This window comes from Emydura macquarii, unplaced genomic scaffold, assembly GCF_026122565.2.
Source record: "Emydura macquarii macquarii isolate MOO-44397 ecotype Brisbane River unplaced genomic scaffold, CSIRO-AGI_Emac_v2 contig_374, whole genome shotgun sequence".
Taxonomy (NCBI): Eukaryota; Metazoa; Chordata; order Testudines; family Chelidae; genus Emydura; species Emydura macquarii.
In genome coordinates, this window is record NW_027130511.1 from 1,758,100 (window position 1) to 1,781,071 (window position 22,972).

General features: G+C 40.4%; 1 long non-coding RNA gene across 1 annotated transcript in view; it reads right to left on the bottom strand.

Moving 5' to 3' along the window:
- The window catches only part of LOC137142507 (uncharacterized), a 95,620-nt gene that overhangs the window by 70,379 nt on the left and 2,269 nt on the right, over positions 1–22,972 (bottom strand). Inside the window, exon 2 of the long non-coding RNA XR_010916950.1 lies at positions 22,769–22,877. This is a non-coding gene — a long non-coding RNA (uncharacterized lncRNA). The remainder of the gene's footprint in view (positions 1–22,768; positions 22,878–22,972) is intronic.

Consider the following 22,972-nt stretch of genomic DNA (forward strand, 5'->3'; position numbering starts at 1 on the left):
CTGTTCGTCACAGAGGTCAGTGCTGGCATTTTCACTGTGTACACTTCCAAGCGGGAACAGAACTGTTTTCCTGTTTATCTTCATTGGGTGTCATTCTGATGTTAATGGGGGACCAAACGTTTAGTTCTTACATTCATTAGGTTAGCCTCGCAGCACCCTGAAGAGGTAGGTTTAAAAAAAGAGGGGAGAACTGACATGTGATTGCAATTTGCACATGTAAATGAGGCAACCCAGATTTAGTTAACATTTCCCCTGATTTAAGTGTTTGTGCCTTAATGACTTACAAAAAAATTGAAAAGCACATGCCTGTAGTCTCAGGAAAACTCAGACTCAGAGTTAAGCAGCTGAGAATCAATGACTGAACTACTGTAGAACTCAAGTAGTCCCCTGTGATTCAAAATGTAACATTTTCTGGGACATTTAAGAGCCACTAATCTGTGTCTTAAGACCATCAAGCACTTCCCTAAAGAATCATAGAGTGCATGTAATTAATTAAGGGAAAAAGCAGTGCTGCAGCGGTACTGGAAGTACTGTAATTCCCTCTCAGTTCCACGCCAAGTACTGTGCACAGTCCTACAGGAGCAGCCCCGATTGCTCCAGCCAGCATTGTGTCTGATCTGCATGTGCTTTATGTCATCAACCAGACTTCCTCTCATAAGACACTAAAGAGATTACAACTGAGTTCAAACTAACCAGCATAGATGATGGGATAAATCAGCTAAATGAACAAATGTCTGTTGATGTCTGATTTAAACAAATCCACTTTGAAGCTGTCTAGAATTAATGCCTGATGGAGGAAGAAATGGAGGTTCCAATTTAAGATCTATATATTTTGGGATGGAAATAGACAAGCATTCATCAGTTAGATGAGGACGGAAATTCCAAGTTGCATTACATAACCTGCAGCCATCCTGCCTGATAAAGGGATGAAGGGTTAAATATGTGCAAACCCACAGTCCCAAATGATGAAATATAATGGATCACCTAACCTGCTCAGTGAATATACCTGCTCCTCATATATCTGTCAGGAATCATATAATATACCTGCCATAGTTAATTTATCCCAATAGCAGTTCCAGATACACTCAGATTATGAATACCCAGTAAAAGAATACATGTTCAGAGCAAAATTTATCATGCAGGCAGAATTTAAACAGAGTTGAAATTATGCCATTGTCCACCAGGGCTGAGCTGTTGAAGAAGGAACATTGCTACTGTGGCAGATATGGGTATTTCTTCCAACATCCTTGTAAGACCTTGTTGTATTAAGAGTATGTATTATTGTGGGTTGGGATTGTATGTAACCTCTCTTGGGGGAGGGAGGTGTGATAGATATTGCAATCCCATGCAGTATCTGGGGGAGGGTCCATTGTTTTAAATGAATGGCTTATGTTTGACTCTTTTCCACTCCATAGGGGCAGGCTACCGCAGCGCCTCCAGAAACTAAAAACAGTGGGTCGTGATTAAGACAAACCCCCCACCCACCTCCTAGGGAAGCTCACATACTAAATTCTCCAGAGACCAACAGACAAAGAAAGAACTTTTTGGAGAGAGAACCTGAGAATAAACTGCCTCTAAGCCTTCTTTCTGATCCAATAAACAGATGGGATAGTCTGTGCAAAGGGCACACCAATCCTTGTGGAAGGACTGGAAAGATTAGACCTACTAGGTTTCCATAAAACAAATATGTGACCTGTGATAAGCTTTTAGCATACATGTAGTTTTATTATTTTGAATATGCTTTCTCTGTAGTGCTTTCACCTTAAGAATAACTGTGGTTGCTTATAAAGGGCTGTATGTTCATTTGTAACTGCTGGCAAGTACACTGTTTATAGCCTTTGGAGAGAAAGCAAAGCACGATGGATGGCCTGTTTAAGCAGTCTGGCTTGCTGGAAATAGTGTAAAAGCAGGGAATGGTGCAACTTTTAAAAATCCCCTGGATGGGAGGGAGAGATACACAGGTCTTTGACGAAGAGAGGTGAGTGCTGAGGAGTCAGGACCCTAGCGTCTGAGCCCTCCAGGGACCACAGAGAGGGAAAATATGTTGCAGTTCAGGGCAACTGCATGTTTGTTCTCTCCCCTAAAGAAGTGGGTGTAAGTAGGATGCTTGACCCATCTCCTGGGGAGCTCATCTATTTATTCCATGCACAGCTTTTAAGCATTACCTGTCACAGCAGTGACATAGACCATTATATCTAGTGGTCAGAGCAGGACTCAGACCAAGTCGGGTTCCGGGAGGTCAGAGTCTGAAACAGGCCAGTTGGCAGACCAAGCGTCAGACATCAGGACCCAGGCAGGATCAAGTTACTAGGAGATCAGGGTCAGGCACCAGGTTAGACAGCAATCGAATAACACAGTCAAGGACAAATCAAGGTCAGAAGCCAGAGTCTAAGGTCTATTGCAAGCAGGGTCAGAAGCAGAGACAGGCAAACAGTCTAAGGGTGTTGCTTAGACAGCTCCCCTGCAGGGCTTCCTGGTTTAAGTACTGGAACTGTCCAATCAGTGAGCTGTGAGGGACCGCCACTCAGGTGCTGCTGGGTGGTACTTCCTGCTGAGCCCAGCTTCACAGGGTCTTCCCATAGGAGCCTACCATAAGCCTCCTGTGATGATGCGGAAGTGTCTGCGTGGCACAGCGGACCCAGGTTCCAGCCTTGCAGGTTCTTGCATCATATTTCAACTATGCCTATCATTAATATTCTGCTAGTAAGCCATCATCCATCCTTCAAAAAAATCATGAGCTGTTTAACAACCCTCCAATATAATTTCTCCCACTAGCACTGGTGGGGTGAGTTGTTAGTGAAAATCTAGGTGCCTAGTACAGGGCAAGAAGGCTTAACCCCTGCTCAGTACTGAGTTCTTTTGTGCTGTGGGAAGGGACAAAGCTAGAAAAAATATGTTGGAATTAGGTTGCAATTAGAAGGCAGTTAAAAAAAAAAAGTCATTTATTTATTATCATATACTTACTGGAATATCAGGAGCTCAAATTTAATTTATTCTGGTCTTCGGTATGGTTGAAATTACTTGTGGTGAGATGGGCCTGTTTGGCCCCGTGGGTCTGCGCTCCCTACAGCTATGCTGGTGGTGTGGCTGGGTGGCAGCGGGCGGCAGGCGGCCCAGTCCCACCCTCTACCCCAGGCCCCGACCCAGGGACCCAGCGAGGAGTAGCCTCACACAGTTTAGTCCATGGGCTACTACCTTCCCTGGGTTGCTTGTCCGCAGCCTCCCTGCTTGTGGTCCTCCTTCAGGCTTTTGGGGCCAGTGTCCCCTGGCCTGGCTGAGCTTCTCCTTAACTCCCATGGCTGAGTGCTGTCACCACACCCCCACTAGCTCCACGCTTTGTAGCTGCTTCGCTCTTCCACTAACTCTGCTCCACTCAGCTCCCTCTCAGCTGCCTCTGTCTGCCCAAAACAGAGGCTTTTACCCCTGTGGCCAGCTCCCTAATTGGCTTCAGGTGCCCCAATTAACCTGGAGTAACCCTGGCTGTGTTACCCAGGGAACAGGGATTTGCTACGCCTGGGGCTAATATACACGCCTTCCAGCACCCTCCTATAGCCGTCGGGGCTGGCCCCATCACATACTATAGAAAGTATTCTATTACAAATTGGTTGATTTACTGGATTGGAAAATAATTACTAAACAACATAGATATACACACATTATATATACATATATATACACATATAAATGCATTTATACACACACACACTAATTCACTAATTGCTTTCACATAGTCATGCTAATGTAGATCACTGATTAATTTCAGATTATTTCGGTGTTGGTGCACAAGTTGCACAGGGAGACTCAGGCTCAAAGCAGCAGCAACAACAAGATTGACAAAAAATTCAGGAAAGTTCCCAAATAATATTTTGTGGGCAGAAAAAATAATCCAACTATTTCTTAGGGTTAGAATACACTACATTTTATTGAACTGACATCCCAGCGTGGCTTGTGTGTTGTCACTGTACAGCTATCAAAAGGAATCTAACAAAAGGATCTCTCTTATGTGGAGAGTCATTGTTGGTTCAGAGCAATGCACTGGGAATATTCGGATAATGTGTTTTATCACTTAGATTGCAAGCTCTTTCGGGGCAGGCACCATATTATTATTTATATGTGTATATGGGACCTAGCACACAAAGGATCCTCGTTCATGATTGGTGCCCCCAGCCATTATTGAAAATATTATACACCATAACCTTATTCCAAAATAGCTGGATAAATGAATGGTGCAACAGCTGAAGTCCATGTCTCACCCTCCCATTTTTAAAAGTGTCTATGAAGTAACATAAGTATGGGAAGGTTTTGGTACTGAAAATTTAGATGCTTCATGTGGAGTGCTCCCAATGTTCATGATTTTGTCACAGATCTCTTGATATTGTTGTTCTTATGGCCCCAGCTTCTGGAATCAGATAATTACCTCAGAAAGTTTTGACCTCTCATGTTTCCAGAGAAAAGCTTGAGAACGTGAACCCTAATGCCACAACACCAGGAAGCAAGTAAAAAGAACCCAGTTATTTATTATTTTGAAATCTCATGATTTGTAAGCCAATCTCATGATTTTTGAATGCTTGGGGTTGTCAATACTCCATGCAAAGAGTTCCCAAGAGCAGTACTAAACATACCAATGTTCAACAATACTTTTGCCTCCATTTCCAATCTGTGTATGCACTGCTGCCTGTTCTGCTGCCTTTGCTACTGCTGTTACCTGTAAACAACATTTTGCAGAGCCTGGGGAAAAGCACGTATGTGATCTTCCCTAGAGCATTGCATGAGAGTGATGTCACCATAGTAGTGCATGAGATAGGACTGGCAAGTGACAGAACAGTGAAACTTGTGATGCACAAAGTGCTACCAAATACACAGGGAACCTGAAAAAACAAAGGAAGATATATGTTTCTCAATCTCTTTCACAATTAAAATAAACTTAAGGGTTACACTTGTAATGTTAAGTACAAAATGTCCATATACATTTATTTTTTTCTAAGCTATCCCTTTAACTAATTCACACTTCCACCACTCCTTTGCTATTGGTAAGGACAGTACAGGAATCTCATTGGCCATCATCGTAATTCAGCCACCTCTGCAGCGACCAAGTACCATTTGATTTAGCTTAATTTGAGACCTGATGATATTAAAGCAGAAAAGAGCATCAGTTAACCACCTTAGTCAGGTGCTCCATGTAATCAAGTGTGCCATCTGTCCCCTCATTGTAGGTTACCTCCAGCATAGGTAATTTAACTCCCCAAATTTAGCTCTTAGATTTTAGTTGTATTTTTTCCTGCTTATCACATACAACCTGCAAATACTGAAGATCATGCTTCTGTGATTAACAAACTCTCATCTCATGTTAGAAGAAGAGCTGTGTTAAGGAGATGTTCAACACGCAACCAGACTCTCATATTTTTGTTATTTTCATCATTGGGGTACGTATAATGATGAAGTGCTCACCCAGCTTTAATTGCCAGATAGATCAACCACTCTGAACTTGGCTCTCTGACACATTTCTTGAGGTCTTCTAATGCTTTTCCTTTCAAAGTCCTGAACCAAGACAGATATCAAAACCAATGCCTAGGACAAGCTGGGACTGGCCTTCCCAGATGCCCTCATTTGTTATCACAGTAAGATTTGCAGACTTATTTTGTGTCTCAGTTTCTGAAGTTTAGACTAGTTGAACATATTAATATGCAACAGACTATTAGGCACTGTCATTGTTATCTCCTAATGGATGGGGCTGGAATTTTCTTCTGTTTAGTTCACACTTCCAGTAACAGGCTGTTATCTACAGGGGATTTCTACTCCAAACATACTTTTTTTTTCTGGGAGAAGGGGTGGACAATATCTCAGGCTGTAGTGTTCCCACAGTCACAATTTATTGGAAAGAGGAAATGTGGAAGTTCTTAAGCCTTATTTGCCAGCTGGGCTTTTTGACTGTTCCACTTTGGTTTTCACAGTGTCGCCAGGCTCCAGTCTTTAGTTTTCATTAGACATGCTGGGGATGTAATATGCAGGATTTGATTCCTGAACAATGTATCTGGGGTGTCACTTGTGTAATATGTCCTAATTTTGAACAGGTCCCTCACTATATCCTGTCCAGGTTGCTTACAATGAGTGTGACCCGATTCTGTCCACACCTGGGTCCAATCCAAGTTACATACAGAAGGCACAGTACTCTTGGAACACAGGGCATTAGGGTGCTGAGTTGCCATATTAAATGCATTTGTTGCCTGTCACAGCAAAAGAAACCTGTATGCTCTGGCCCAAAAATGGGTGAATTACCCATTCTGCTACCAACGCTGCAGAGATATAGTAGTTCCTCTCCAAATTCTCCCTTTTTCTGATAGACGTCTGTTCTTAATTCAAGTAATAAGGTAAGACTACTTGAAAACATATATCTTATTCTTAAACTCCTTCCCAAGTCCTTGGGGTCTCAACAATTTTAAGTGCTGATGTTCCAGTCAAATGCTTCAAAGGGCCACTATCTGATGTGCCGCAAACCAGTGGAACCCAGTAGTAAAATAGTAGGTGTTGGCTTGCCACTGCACAGCATGGTACTTTCTGGAATGACTGCCAATTACAGTACATGTACACCCCACCCCCTTTACTGCTCGATCAAACCAGAACTTCTTAGCTCTGTGCCAAAGGCCATCTATTGCAACAGCTAAGGCAGATTATCCTACAGATCAAATGGTAGGGGCCTATGCTTTAGAAGAAGGCAGTTTTGCATTTTAGTTCTGTTGTCATTTTTGACATTCTGAGTGGCCATGACATGCAACTTAGTGACAACAGTTAGCTCCAAAGTGGCCACAGATTTGTTATATTATGTATTTGATCTTTATTACTACATTGGTTTGGTTCACAGACCTCTGAAAACAATCTATGTTAATGATTCAAAAAAAGAGCAGAAATAAAAAATAACAGGTTTTGTAGAACTCTGGTTTCATTTACAATGATCCTAGAAAACCTTCCAGAAGCCCATAGTCACTGAACCAAACTAAGCTGCCTTCAGTCATCCTTGAAGAAATAATTGTGGAGGGGGATTGAAGAGCGTTCTAGGTGCTAAATTTCTTGGAGCTTGAAAATACAACCCAACACACAGATACTATTTATCTCAGATTCCATGGCCCATATTCAAATGAAGCCAAGTTTCCCCTCCAGAATTACAGGTGTCCCTGGCTCACAGCCATCAGCCAAAGCCAAATTTAAAATGGACAGTGATAAGTGAATCTCAGGTTTAGTTTTAGATAAGAACCTACATCTTTAACTGCTTGTGTGAAGCTCTCGATCTGTAAAACTGAACAAGCTTTCTTATAAGATTTACAGTACTTCCTGATCCCAGTCAGTTTGAGAATGTCCCAAAACAGCCTTTCCTATAGTATTTTTGCTCTTTGCGTTCCGGCTCAGCACAAGAAGGTCAGAGACATGGATCAAACTCAAAAATAATTTGGAGAAAATTAAGTTACCTGAAGTTTTTCAGATTGCAAAACAGATTTTGTTTTGAGCAAAGCTCAGTTCGTTGTTGTTTCATTCAAAGCTCTCTACCCTGATAGTCACTAATAATGAGAAGAAGAAAACCAGAGGCTAAGAGTGATCATGGCAGAGAAGTTGAAAAAAAACTATACAGGGACTAGCTCTGCAAACGCCTGGTTCTCAGATTTCCATATGGTAGGAGAAGAACCATTGCCACAGACATATGTCTCATTACAGTCGCTGGGGTGCTGTCTAGTGGATAGAGCAAGAAACTAGTAACGAAGGATCCTGGGTTCTAGTATTGGCTCTACATCACTGAATTCCTGTGAAACCCTGTGCAAGTCTCTCAGACAGATTTTCAAAAATGAACATTCATTTTAGCTGCCTCCATTTCTGAACAATCTGGTGTCTCACCCACAAATTGAAGGTCACAGAGTCTCCAGTTGGGCACTTATAAGATGAGGTACCCCAAACCATTGACCCCTTCAGAAAATGTTGGCCTTAATTTGCCGTGGCTTCATTTTAGCCCACTGTAAAATGGGTAGTGATTAGCTTATTTTAGCTTAGTTATTGTTTGTTGAGCACTTCCAGATCCTCAGATGAACAGTGCTACATGCAATGTAACATCATTAGTATTTCTACTCACATGGCTCTCTATTGCTGCTGCCTTGTACTGAAACTTTGGGAGCAGTATTGGCAGTGACTTTAATAAGCTGGCAAGGGCAGTAGCAACTTCACTGATCTGTACATGGCTGGCTTAGCATTTGAGCATCATTAATATTTAGCATTTATATAGCCTTTTACTACTTCAGAGTGCTGTACCAATATTAACTCATCTTCTAGGTTTATTTCAAAATAGAACATGAGAGCAACGGGGCCTTTACTGTCTAAGAGAAGAAAGTGGATTCTCTAGTTTCTTCTCCAGAAGAATCATTGATGCTGTTTTTAATTTATATATTCAGCCTTTCCATACTGCAGCTTTGGGCATCTCAGAAGTGTGTAAAATAATAAGGCCTAAACTGAGACAAATTACTTCCCTCAACCATAGTGGGAGGACATATAAAATCTGTGACTGGTGATGTCTAACTTTGAATAGGCTCAAACATCAGTTTGAAAGCTTGTTTCTAAGGCAAATGTTGCAGTTCACATTCCGCTTTCTCAGTCTCTCAGCATGGGAGAAGAACAAAGAGAAAAAATTAAAAGGAAAGAATAAGTGCAGGGAATGTATCTTAGTTGTGTTATTTAGAGTTTAAGTCTCTTAAGGGAGGGACCTAGTCTTTCAGTGCACTGTTCACACCATACACTTTCAGTAGAGAATCATAATATAAAGCCCTAATTGAGCCAGCATAACTTTTGAAGGGAACATTCTTCTCTCCCTGCTGGATAGCGCAAGCTCATCCCTAGCTAGAAAAACATGTTAAAAAGAAAAACTAAACAAACCATATGCACTCACTCCAGGAAGATACATTTCAAACACAGGGAGAATATCTGTAAACACACAATGTTGCACTACTCTGACAAGCCAAAAACACACAAACCAAAGACAAAGTTGGCTTTGGAAATCATGAATGCAGCCAGACCCACCATCACCTCTAAGCATCTCTCACTTCTACTTCACACCCTGCTGTATTAAAGCCTTTGTGTGCTAACAAAACCTGATGTCAATCAGACCTGTTAGTCTTCTTACAAGGACCACCTGCAGATCGACCCATCCTTGTTAGCAAAGCAGAGCCCCGGTTGATTGTTTGGAGAAAGAGTTTACCCTATCCCTGCCAGATCCTCTGTGGGATCCTTCATATCACTACAGAAACAGAGAGGTGTCTTTGTTTTGGAGTGTGGAGTCTCATTTTTTGTACTGCTTTCCCCGTGCTGTAGGATCATACCTGCTTTCTTTTAACTTCCCCCTCTCATTGTCCTCTTAACTCAGATTTTCTCACACATTTCTCTCCCGCACCTTCCTCCTCTCCTACATACAAATACCACTCGTCTAAATGAACAAATGGAAAATTTCTGGTTACAAAAATAGAAAATATGAAACAGAAAAAAAACATGAAAGACAAGCTGCTTGATTTTCTTATCAATGTTAGGAATACCAAGACTGTACTATCTTATTAACTTTGATGCTAAGCTAAAGGGACTGGGCTCGCTTCCTGGTGTAAAGATAGGAGTAAATTAGAGGATGCCTGAGGATCTGAGCCTGGTGGTAGGATCAGTGCCTACATTTTTCAGTAAAGGTTCCCTATGCCTATGTTTCTGCCTCTGACCATATACACTGCTGCTTCCTTGTGAGTGTCTGGTCACCAATCTGCCACCTACACCTCAGGGTGATTCATGAAGCCTGGGAAGATAGATAGGTGTTTGATCACTTAAGATAGGTATTCAAGGCCTGATCTGGTAGGCATGCTCAGAGGCTGCCTAACTCCACACAAAATGGGGGAAGTGGAGAAGGTCATTCCTTATAAACTTTAGCCCAGTGCTTAGAGCACTCACTTGTGATATGGCAGATCCCTATTTACATCCCTTCTCCTCCTCAGGCAGAGGGGGATTTGAACCATGGGTCTCCTATAGCCCAGATGTTGATCACCCTAATCACTGTGGTAAAGGTTATCAGGAAGGGCTTCTTTCCCCCACCCCTTTTGTACAGGCTGCTTCTGAACACACCCACTAGATCGGGCACTGGACATGCTGCAAGCAACCAAACAGCTATCTTTCACCAGTTTGTGAATCACAAGCAGAGACTGGCATCTCCCTGCAGCCCAGAATTAGGCACTGAATTTCAAGAGATATGTGGCGTTTAGGGCACACCCCTGTCATCAGCATCTCCAATTGGCTAGATTACATAGCTCCCTGCCTACTCTGCTGGTTGTGTGGATTGCAGTCTAAGATGCCTATCTCTCCTTATTCATTGTATTGGGAGCCTGGGCGCTTAATTTAGTCTTTGTGGATCCCAGTGTTGTTCCTTTGATTTTCTAGGCACCTAAGTCCTTAGCGTGGAACCAGGCCTTGGTGACTATGAACTAGATTCTCCTGAAGTGTAAATAATGACACAAGGTGCAAAGCAGTGGAGAATCAGACTCCATTGACTACTTACCCTTTACCTCAGAACATGATCCAGACCTGCTCTGCGGCATTGCATCTCTGCTTTCCCATCTCCCCCCATGTTCCTCTGTTCAGCTCCCCACTTTCTTCCTTGTACTCTGTTATGAATCTCACCTGAAAAAGGCTGTGCTGAAGAGTTAAAACAAAAGAAGCTTAGAAATCTTTTGTTAGTGAGTTCCAAACCTTTGAGAGTTGAAGGCAAACTGAGGGAGGGGAAGCTTTCAGTATCCTGTGATTTTCTTGCAGTCCAGATGAATAGAAACAAACAGGGAATCTTTGCATCGTTATTTCATGGAATCAAACTCAGCAGAATCTAAAGGAAAAATGGTTTCACTACAAAGAGATTCTGTGGTTAAACCATCAGGTGGATTAATGAAATCCAGACTCATTTGACTGAATAGAAGAAAAACAGACATTAAAATATTTCTATTTCTATTTCTTTCCATTAAGGGAAGACATGACATTTTAAAGTAATTGCAAATTAAAGTTAGAACAATTTGACAGGGGAGAGGGAGGAGACTTTGTAGTTTTTTTAATGCAGGGACAGAAGAAAACATTATTGCATGACCAAGTCTCTTTACTTTTAGATATAAAGATGACCAATGGAAATGGCATATGTTGATCCTATTTAATGCATTTTATTGCATTGTAAGATTACTTTGTAAATTTAAATAGACCTCACTAAGAAGCAGGCTCAGCATAAACTGCCTGGCTAAAATAAAAAATGTAAAGCCTCATTTTGTTGGCAACTATCCTATGCTATTATGTAACAGGATAAGTATCTTACCTATTTATGTTAATTACAGGCAAAAAACTAGGCTGCAAAGTCAAGCATTTGAAAGTTAGGAAATGCCAGATTAATGGTTGCTCCCACAATTTTATTTCTGTCCCCTTCTGCATCTATCCTAGGCACTGAATGAGGCAGGTATTCTGTGGAAAGAATAGTGCACAAGTATGGAATTAAAGAGTATATTGTGATGCATGCACATAGAGGACAGAATTAAAGTAGCAGCACAAGCAACCATTAATCTAGTGTTTTCTAACTTCTGCATGCTTGACTTTGCAACATAAATAATGTTCTTTCAACATATTTTTGATTGTATACAATTTCCTGTATGTTTTTTAAAGGACTAAGCATAAAACAAAACCTATTATGTACAACTGTAACAAGCCCTCTATCATGCATCAACAGCAGAATTTGAACACTGAACCTTCAGCAATGTTTGAAGGGCAGGGGGTAAGGTGGGGGATCCTGCTCTGGGATGGGGATGGAGTGTTAGAGCTATATGCTGGGTTTGGGGAGGTGTATACTCAAGCTGAAGTAAGCCTGGCCTAGCTCTCCTCTTCTCTTGCTAAAGGAGGTTGCTCCCAGTACAGTATGTGCTGCTGCTGCTTTGACAATGACATGGGCCCAGCATTTTAGAATGTTACTATTCAGTTATTTTAACCAGCTGCCAAAATTTTGCTGACAATGCAAGTAACAGAAATGATGACTTCTAGTGCTTTATAACTCAGCCAAACCAAAATGGAATTCCATGGGAAAAGCAAAATCAAGTCTCCCTTCCAAATTTCAAAGGCCTACTGCAAAGGGAGGGAGGGAGAGAGAGAGAGAGAGAGAGAGAGGCCACTCAAAAAGACACAAGATAATAGAAAGTGATAGGCAATTTAAATACAGGTGTTGCCACCAGATCCCCCGATACTTAATTCATTTTTCTGCTGAGGTCACAATTCTGCAACGAGTTCCATACCTGGAGCAATTTGTAAGATCAAGGCCTTCGATTGTTAAGCCCCAGCATTATATCTACTGCACCTTGCATGTTCTGAGTACTGTCTGAATAATACATATAATGAATCAATGAATGAATGAATGAATGAATGCCTATAGCAGTCTTTATGGGAAATGATTCCAAAAAATATTTAGGCCCTGATCTTGCAAAATGCTATGCATGTGGTAACTTGTGTAAAGCTAAGCGTTCACATAAGTTTTTGCAAGATCAGGGCCTCAGAAGACTGATAAACCTATGTCAAAATTTTCAAACCTGAACACTTAAATCTTAAAGAATTTGAACAATTGGTATGAACACCCCCAACTCACTTTGACTTTGGTGGAATTTTTGAGTACTCAGCACCTTGAAAATCAGGCCATTTATTTATCTGTCTACACATGAATTTAGTTGCACAATTTCTGGTAGATTAGTTTGAAAATGTTGTCCCTAATTTTTTTAAACCACCCTCCCTTTTGTTAGTTTACATTTGCTAATAACTGTGAGTTCAGTTATTGGCCAGCAAAAATGAGGATGTGCTTGCACCCACAGATCAGGTAGTTAGACTTCTTCATGGGGTCCTTATTGGTAGGCACAGAGCGCCCAGGATCAGATCGCTTTAAAATTAAGATTTTCACTGTGCATGAGACATCTTTCATCCACCTACCTACACAGATAAATCAACCACTTCAGTCACCATTGAAGTGCAGCCACCTCTGGGGTGATAGAGCAACTGTGAACAGCAGTGCAGAACAGGCAGTAAAGAATACCATATCCAACTGGAACTGCAGGTGAAATTTAGGGAAGCAGAATATAATTATCCAAATTGGAATCTGCCCAGGATGCTGGATTATCACCAGCATCTTTAAGAACATCTCTAACCTGGATCTCTGATGATCACAAATGGCAGAGCCTCTTTTTGCATTTTATCCAAAAGAGGACATCTATAGAAGCACAAGCCCCTTAACATCCTGGGCACTGATTCAGTACCATAGGGAAGAGCTCTACCTAACATGTCACCAAGAATACTACATACTGCACAATGAGTAGAATCACAACCTTAGGCAATATATCTGTGTTTAAACACGTGTATTTTATGCACAATTATTGTATAATTTAAATTTTGTGCTAGGTAGATCTTGCACTTGTTCCAATCTAAGAAAGCCACATTTCTGACACAGGGCAGTTTTTAACTCTAAACATTAAAGAAACATAATTCCCATTGAACTTCACAGTAGGGTTTGCATAACATATTTCCTTTTGTGGAGTCCAAATCTCATCCATTCTGCCATTTAATCCCCATGTTAAATCCTGTTTGACTATTTGATGCAATCATCCTGGGATCTAGGAACTGTGATTATTCTGGGATTCCCTGTGGGAGTCACATAGGTAGTTCACCAACTGAGTGCGTTTTAATCAGCCTTTAAAGACCATTTTAATAGAAACAATTGGGTCATATTCCAATTCTTATCCTCTTATAGCCAGATGGACAGGTTTGGACAACAGCTTCTCAAATGAGCAATTATTCGACCCTCCCCTTCTTTGGTAGGAAAGCAGATGGTAATGATTGATGCCAGGCAAGACTAATAATCCAGCTTTTCACAGGACATACACAGCACAGTAAATACATACACTGCCCCGATTAGATGCCTTAAACATCCTCTGGAGGGACAAACTCTAGGTCTGAGCAGGGATTTCTATCTCAGAGTCCAATCAACCCTTGGTCTTTCTGCTGAGAGTGCAGGTTGCCAGCTGTGGTAGGTTTTGTGTGTGCATGTGTTCACTGGGAACTAGACAGAGACCCATCAAAAGGGCACCGTATGGCACCATCCCACCTGTGCTGGATTTTCAACCATCAAAGGCAGGAGCTAGGCCTATGATTGTAGTAACTTGCCTGAATAAGTCCATCTATAGTGTTCAAAATGTTTGTTGTAAACATGTAGGTTAAAGAAATTCTAAAGTAAAGAGGTGGTGCTGAATTAGAAGTTAATGCAGAAAATGCTCTTCCACCTCATGCATGTTTCACAGCAGTGCCACTGACTGAACAGTTCTGTCAACAAAATGAATAGCCATGGTGCTGTTTCTGGGAGTACCAAGTACTTTTCTTTATTGACAGAATGAACAAGAACTCAAACATAAATAACAAGAAATTGCTGGTGACATTTTATTCAGCAAGTCAGCATTGAGTGTAATTGACGTATTTTTCCTAAAGAGCTCCCCACTGACCATTGATATTATGTCTGATTTCCAGTGCTACTTAATTAGTCACCTTAAAACAACATTTTCCATAGGTGAAATTCACCCCTTGTAGATGTCCTGCTTAAGAACTCTGCACCACTTAAACCCTCAATTTGCCCTTAAGTGGAATTCACTAAGTGAGCCTGGGATTGACCATTACCACAAGCGTGAATTTCACCCTCTAAGAGCAAACCACAAATTATAAGAAACAAAACAAAAAAAAAGGGGCTAGATGCTGAGATTGTCTTCCTTCATTTTCATGGGAGTTTGCCTGAGTAAAAAAATCTCAGGATTTGTCCTCAGAAGTACAAGAGATGGCTCCATGCTGCATAAAATCTTGTTGTTGTTACCTCGACAGTTTAACTTGTGGCTTTACTCAACAGCCTCAAACTCCAAGACCTACAGAATGCACTTAAAATAAATCAGCTCTGTGTGTGTGTGCATGCATGCATATTATTCTTCATTCTGCTTAAAGGTATTTGTTGTTACTAATCTTACTCCAGCAAACTACAGAATAGAAAATATGCCAGAATTAGTATACAGTGCATAGAAAAGATATAAAAACCGATACTAGTGATTTCAGAAACCAAAATGAGCCAAACTCTCATCTGCAGTGGAAAGTTCCAACCCATTAAACCTCCACATCTGAGGGTGAGTAGGGGACCTGCCTGCTGCATATTACGGGAAAATGTTATTCCTTATTATTTAACATTTATGAAGCATCATAAGTGTACAATAGTATTGTAGAAACACAGCATCTCTTCCCCCAACCCTCATCTAAACACACTGAGGATCTGGCTGGGAGAGGGACTACTCTGGATACAGGGTGGCGGGGAGCTTCCTATCGGAGATAAGGACCAGATTAGGGTGTTTGCCTCTAGAAGCCATCTTATTTAGACCATCAGTTTTGATAGCAATTTAAATCCTATAGGGCCAAGGGACAATGCTGGCCTGGAGCACAGTGTTGGAAGGTTACTTGAAAGAAGAGGCTTTTATAAAGGAATGTGAAAGAGAAGAGAGGGGACATCTGGAGGACAAAAAGTCAGAGGCTCTTCTGAAAATGTGAAGTCGGGGGTAGAGGGGACGGTTTTCATTCCACAGATATAAATGTAAGTTTTGATCCTGTGTAGCACAGGTACATGTATAAATACAGGTAAAAAGGGATGAAAAGGGCAGGGAGTGCAAGAGAATTGGCTTTCACAGCTGCATGGCCACCAGATTATTCCTGCCTAATAGCAGGTGCATAGCATAAGGGAGGGTTTAGCTCAACATCTCAGTAACATGTTGGAGACTACTCTTAAACCCATATCTCTTCAGCACCCCATCTCATTTTTACTCGGCCCTCTTGACAGTTAGGGATCGGATTTCCATTCTGTGCAAAAGACTGTCCTGATCACTTGACCTTATCTACAATTATCATCTCAACTCACACTTGTGCTGGAGGGCAAAAAGTTTGTATTCTTTGCTGCCCACCACAAATGGATTTGCAGGATCAAGGCCACTAAGTGTACAGAAATGATTTCCCATCCAGTGATCCTGGGTCAGCATTTGTTGTTTTACTGCAAGAATTTTGGAATAATTTTTGTTTATGAGATAGGCTGTAACCATGAGATGGCCTGTGGTTGACGAGTCTTGCAAATATCTATATCCTGATAGTCTTGGGTATTCTGCTATGCGGAAATAATGTACCTTAACTTTTGTAGTTAATTCTTTTTTTCTGGCTAGAGGTCAAGGAAAATGTCTGTTTAACATCCTACAACTTGATCAATCTGTGTAAAGGAGAAATATGGCAACAGAATGATGGGTTATGGAGAGTAGCGTGACTATACCTCAAGTGAGGACCACAGAAAGCACTATTGTTGGAATTCCAGTACTTGTGAATTGAAGCCAGCTGCTACATGCTATTCTGTACATTGTTACAATATCTTGGAAGTGACTTATAGAGGAACAATGTGTTGTTGACTATTTTTAGTGAGTGTGGCCTTCAATATTGAAAAGGGACTTCAAAATGATGCGTGCTGTAGAACTATTGGATCTGATTTTCCACCTAACCATTCCTAGCTCTCTAGTTTTGTGCCCATAAAATTATACATGCAAATAACTTTCAGCACAGTTTTGCATTCATAATGATTTGCAGGTGTAATCAAGAACACATCAACTTCTAAGTGCCTCATATTGAGATGGAGATGTGAACCAAGAAAAATAAAGGACAAACTACACCCACCACTTTTTATGACTGCAATTTGACCTATTAGTGATACAACATCCTTGTTGTATAAGGCACCAGAAGAAAGATGGCAGTCTAGTAACAGGAACTTATAATTGCAGGCATCCTAGGCCTGATACGCAACTGCTACATGACCTTTGCTCTTTGGCCCCATCACATGCACAAAACAGAACCTTACAGCCAGAATGCTTCACAAAGTGGACACACATTCAGGAGTTTCTAGGAGGAGGGGGAAGTTGAAGCTTAATGAAAATGAATTGGAAGGCTGATCTAAGCAGCCAATGTGTCATGAAAGAAGGTACAAAGTCAGGAATGAATGAAAGCAACACATGAAGCAGTCAGAAATGGTGGAGTACAGGAAGTGGGTAGAGACAGAATGAGATGACAGCTGACGTACGTATATTCAAACTAGAGCTCCAATGCACTTTGGAAATTCCCGTATTTATCTAGGGAGTTGCAATTCCCATTCTAAATAATAGAGTTTCCTTTGGTACAGCAGCAAAAGAGTCTCAATGATTGGTTTTAAAAATGCTGAACATTCAAGTGATAAGTTAGCCAACTGCTGTGGGTTATAGAAACTTCAGAAGGGGCTAACTAAGTGAAATCAAGGATCTAATGTGCGAAGAAGTAAAATGGGAGTCTGTAAAAATACCAGCTGTCTCTAGGAGTTATACCTGAATTCAAAATTCCACTCGATGATGCTGGTGTTGGAGTCTGAATTTGCATCCTGGAATATACACCTCTTATCCCAGATCAGTAGTAAATATTTTGCCATATGGTCAAAGGATGATTCGTCTGAACAGAAGTGTGTCACTCATGAATCATCATTTTAATATTAAGTCAAAATTGAAAGTGAAAAGAGCACAGAGAAGTAATAAATGTTGCCTTTGTAAATATGAGTGTTCTCACCCCCATCAAAACTGTCATCCTAAAGATTATGGAGAGAGCATTGGCCTTGTCCTCCTTCCAAAGAGAGAAGGCTTGGAAATAAGTGTGTGGTTAGCATTTGTTGGTGTTCCCCTTCCTGTGCCTGGCCACAAGGCAGTAGTTCCAAGGACCTCCCGAATAAAATGGCAGGAGAAGGCTAGTTGACTTTCCACTGAAAAAGGAAAGTACAATCCAGGTAGCTGATAAAATAATAATAATAGATAATGAATAACTAATTAGGAAAAAAAGCCAACAATAATAAAATCAGTTTTAAAAAATCACCAAACATCTATCTGTAGGGCTGGCTCAATGGCCTATGAATGAAGTAAAGCAAACCATGGACTAGTTAGTCCCTCATCATTCCAAGGACCATAAACTGAGTTGCTGAAGTTTGCACTGTGGAATTTTAGATTAGACTTTAAAATCCCATAGTCCTCTTTGCTGCTTATGGATATGGATGACATGCAGGAAGGCTTCAGAAAAATAGGGATTATCCATGATGTCTAAATCTCCCCTTCTCCCTCAGTGGTTTGCAATATCCAGTTATTCAGTGAAAACAGTTGATTCATCAAGTAGAGCACTTTTGGGGACACTTGCAAATTGTAGATTAGGATTGTCACTTATTTGTGCATTATTTGAAATTATTTTAATATTTTCTCAAACATAACTATTATATTGCACTAACACCTAAAGGCCTCAACCCAGATCACAGGCCCATTGAGCAAGGTGCTGCACATAGACATTTGAAGACCTAGTTCCTGCCCTGATGAATTTACAATCTAACTAAGGGAGACAAAGGATGGTGGACAGGAAATATTATTATCTCAATTTTACAGGAACTATGGCATAGAAAGATTAAATGTTTTGGGGCAGAGATGGTAATTAAACCTAGATCTCCTGAACTCATAGTATAGTGTTTTAGCTACAAGTGCTTCCTTCCTCTTCAGTCCCAGATTGCTTCACAAACTGCTCAAAGCAAACATTAATTCTCATACTCAATATTCAAGATGTGTGACTGATGCACTAAACATTTATAATCCAACATTTATAAACAGGAAAGTGCCCAAACAAATCATGTGGCAGTTGTGCTTGGATGATTATCCACTTGTTTTAATGTTTGACCACACTTCAGAAACTCTGCTACAAACTCTGGGGTTGGAACATGAAGCAAAGTATCTCCAGGCATGGAATGTTTCTGCTATTTGGGCATCTCCCACACTCATGCAGGCTGCTACTTGTGAACAAGCACATTATTATAGATATTCAGGATTACTTTAGAAATTAGTCAATTTTTTTTAAAAGGCGATAAACTTGTCCTATTATTAATTTGCAAAGATTAATTTTAGCAGCTCTTTAGATCTAACTGAACATTTTTTTTTATTTTGTTCTCACAATGTTGTCTCAAAATTGATATAATACATGTTTTTTTAAAATCAGCATCCTGGCAAAAGGATGTTCTTAGGTTGTCTGAGTTTCTCCCACATACACACATTACATTTTGAATAAAAGTATTCATTTGATTTGGGGGGGGAAATAGTAAAGTAGTTTTAACTCTCATTCTGCGTGCATTTATTATTAATATGAAAAGAAGCTCTTTAAATTTATTATACTGCCTGATTTGCACAATCTCTTATGTTAAAAGTACCAGGAAATGTATTCTCTTCAACTACATATTATAGGAACAGGCAGCCAAATGAAGTAAGCCTCTCAACTTCCATTTCATACAATTCATTTTCCAATCTCAATTTCTATGAAACTCATTGCTGGACTCCAGAAAATAATTATTGAACTCTTGAAATCCACAATGCAATGGAGGTCTCTTTAAAAAGAAATCTAATGAAAGCTTTCTGATTGGGCATTGTTGATTTCTTGTTAGGACATTTGGACCACAAAGCAGATACTGTAACAAGCTTGGTAATGGATCTGAAACTGTTTTCTAGCCTTTCCCCATAGAGGTTGCTGGATCCTTTCAATATAACTGTATAAAATATAAATGAAGTCATTTATGAACTCCTGTAACTCAAACCCAGTTCCAGGCCACTACTGGAAATGAGATCTGCATTCTCCATGATTTCTCATATTGGGGAGAATAAATACAATTACTTTGTAGCACATGGACAAAAGAATACTAAATCCTGAATACACACATAAAAAAAGGAGCTATTTGTTTTGCTTAAATTAAAATACAAAATCATCCTGAATGCCTGTTGGTGTACACAGCCCATGGCACTTTACAGAAACAACATAATACAAAAGTACAAACTGTGCTCTTTCAAGAGAATAACCAGAACAAACAGATTACATTTAAATTGGAAAAAAAGGGCTGTATTGACACTGGATTTTAAACTTTGTTCAGAAGGATTTCCACATTCATGGTGAATGGCAAATAGATATGGCTCCAAACCAAAACCCAAAACAATTCTAAAGTTTGGGTGTTCAGAATCTGAACTCCGAGCTGAATATGACCTTCTCAGTGGGTTCCTATCTCTATGACATGAGGGGGAAATTCATTCCCAAACATCCCTGGTGCATTGAAAAAGAGGGGGGCTAAAATTCAGATCCCAGTTTTGCAGTTTGGATTTATATCTAAACAGTAACTGAAGGAACAAGATCGCTGCAGCTTCAGTCTAAATTCAAAAGACCCACTTATTCCCTGAAGCATTAAGAGTACAATAAAAACAAATGATGTGTTTGTTTTGCATTTGCATTGTATTTTAGTTGCTCTGTCTTTAGATGATAAATTTTCCAGGACAGAGAGCTGTTAATTGTTTGACACACATGACCTATAGCATCCTGTACATTGATGGTGCATTATAAAAATTATACATACAATAAACAATCAATTCTAATAATAAAAATAATCTACTTTCTGGAATAGCCAGACTAGGCTGAGGGTTCATTTGTGTCTGGCCCTGTGCTTGTGTAGAAAGATACAGAAAGCCTTTCTCTCACTTGCATCTCTTTACAGAGAGTGAGAATAACTGTAGTCCTTGCACTAGACTGTCCAAGGGATTGAGAAGGGAAAAGAGTAGAAACACACTCCACTGTCTTATGAGATGTCACAGTGGGCTGAAATCTGTCTGTATTCCTGGAGGCTTGCCGGGGTCCCATTGCCTCCAGCAGCTCTCTTTGTGGCAGTCTGACTCTATATTACCCCTTATTGTAAGCTATATAATAAAGGAACAATGCAGCCACTGGAAACTTGCTTGTAAATCTGTCAGGAACCAGTCATTCCAAACCTGCAGAGTACTACAGATAACAGCAGTGACAATATGTATCCCATATAATCATGAAAATCCTTTACAAATATAAATTAATCCTTATAATACCTCTGTGAATATTCTCTACATTATCTTAGAGATGGAAAAAATGAGGCACAGAGTATTTATCAATTCCCCAGGGCCATAGAAGATAGTCTGTACTGGAATAAAAAAAGCAAGAGCTCCTTGCTTTCAGTCTTGTGTCCAGACTATTAGAAAAGGTCTATCTTGTCTCAATATATTCTCTATGATCAGGAATTCTCAACTCTTTTCATACTTCTACCACACCCCCATGGCCCACAACCAGTTCCTCTTCATAAGCACCCTAACACACTAAATCTAGGTTCCCAAAGTGCTTCAAATCAAGGGCGGTGAGAAATTGCCTACGAGTTATGAGAGGAGTTGTGCCCGTCTGACAAGTTGTCTTCTTAATTCATAAAGCAGATACTCCATCTGAATTTCAGCACTGATCCAAAAGAGTCATGTTGATAAATATACTGTATGTAAAACTGGTGCATGTAATAATGGTTTGAGTCAGGCAGGGAGCTTAGTGTCAGTGAATACACAGTGGTATGGTGTCTCAAGCGGTTATCTTGTTCTTTAGAATCTTAGGTCTCTAGCTGTTATAACTGTGAAGAAAACTTCAAAAATGTGAGCCACACATAACTAATGCAGACAGGAGTCTGCAGAGAGCCTGGAACGATAACTCTGAGTAGTGTGAACTGCCTCATTCCTCTCCACAAAAGTATAAGCTCAGAGTATTGTGAGGATCATTTAAACATCCACACTAACTTCTTCAATCCTGATCTGAGGAAGAAGAGAGGGGAAGAGAGACTGGCACAATTTTTGGTGAGTAACATCTCATTTTGGTGCCACACATGGGTGGTGTTTTGGAGATAGCACCATTTCCCCCCATTTAGTAAGGAGCCAAGCCAAGTAGCCTAGCAGAGCTCATGGGCATTGAGGAGGGGCGGAATGGGGGAGGGAGCCAAGCTCAAGCAGCCCAGTAGATTCCAGAGAACATGCATGATCATATTTGAAACAACACGCACAACATACTGTGAATGAGGTCTCATTCTGGCAACTCACATGAAAGGAGTTTTTTTCTGTGGGCAAGGTTTGGAAGAGTACCATCAACTTTTCCCCCCAATTTGACCTGTGATCAGCAATAAAGGAGACAGGCATTATGCAAACTTCTCTGCTAATTTGCATCAATCCTGACTACAACAGTCCTTGTCGTTCCAGTCCTGGATCCTGTGCCCTAGGGAAATAGTCCGTCCAAATTGCAGTAAAGGATCATTGCTGCTACCTGTGCGGTACCTGTTCTGTAAATAAAGGGAGCACTTGAACCTCCAAAGTTGCCAGGGTAATACTTTTTACCAGTTATTCTCACACCCAACAAAAACCTTAAAAAAAATAATCCTGCAAAACTTGAAGATTTAAACAAGTGAAAGGAATATTCAGTCAAACAACAAACAAATTAAAATGTCCTTGCTTTGATCTTTGCTGAAATACAATCCTGCCTAAATATACCCTACAAAACAGACAGAACCATTTAGCATGTGATAGTATCAGGCCTTCTTTTTCTATGTCTATCCATTTGGCTTTCAAAAGAAAATGCATGGACATATTTAAAGCAAACCAGCAACATGATTAATCAGGACACCACACTGAGACACATAAAACTGCCCTGTCTCCTTCATCTGTTCTCCTGGTGCAGTGATTAACCTTTGAGTTTATGAGTATTTTTGCACTTGCCTCAGATAAAATATTTTATGAGTTCTTACCTCCCAGGCAACTTGGATTAAACTTATCAGGTCCAGGAAGATAGTGGCCCATAATGTCTGTTCCCTCGGAAATCATATCTTCCTCCTCACTACATTATCAGAACATTCTCTGCACAAAACAGATGGAAACATCAAGTCAAGAGACAAGACAACTTGTTAAGGTCACATTCCACCCTCCTATTCATCATTCATGCTTAATTGATT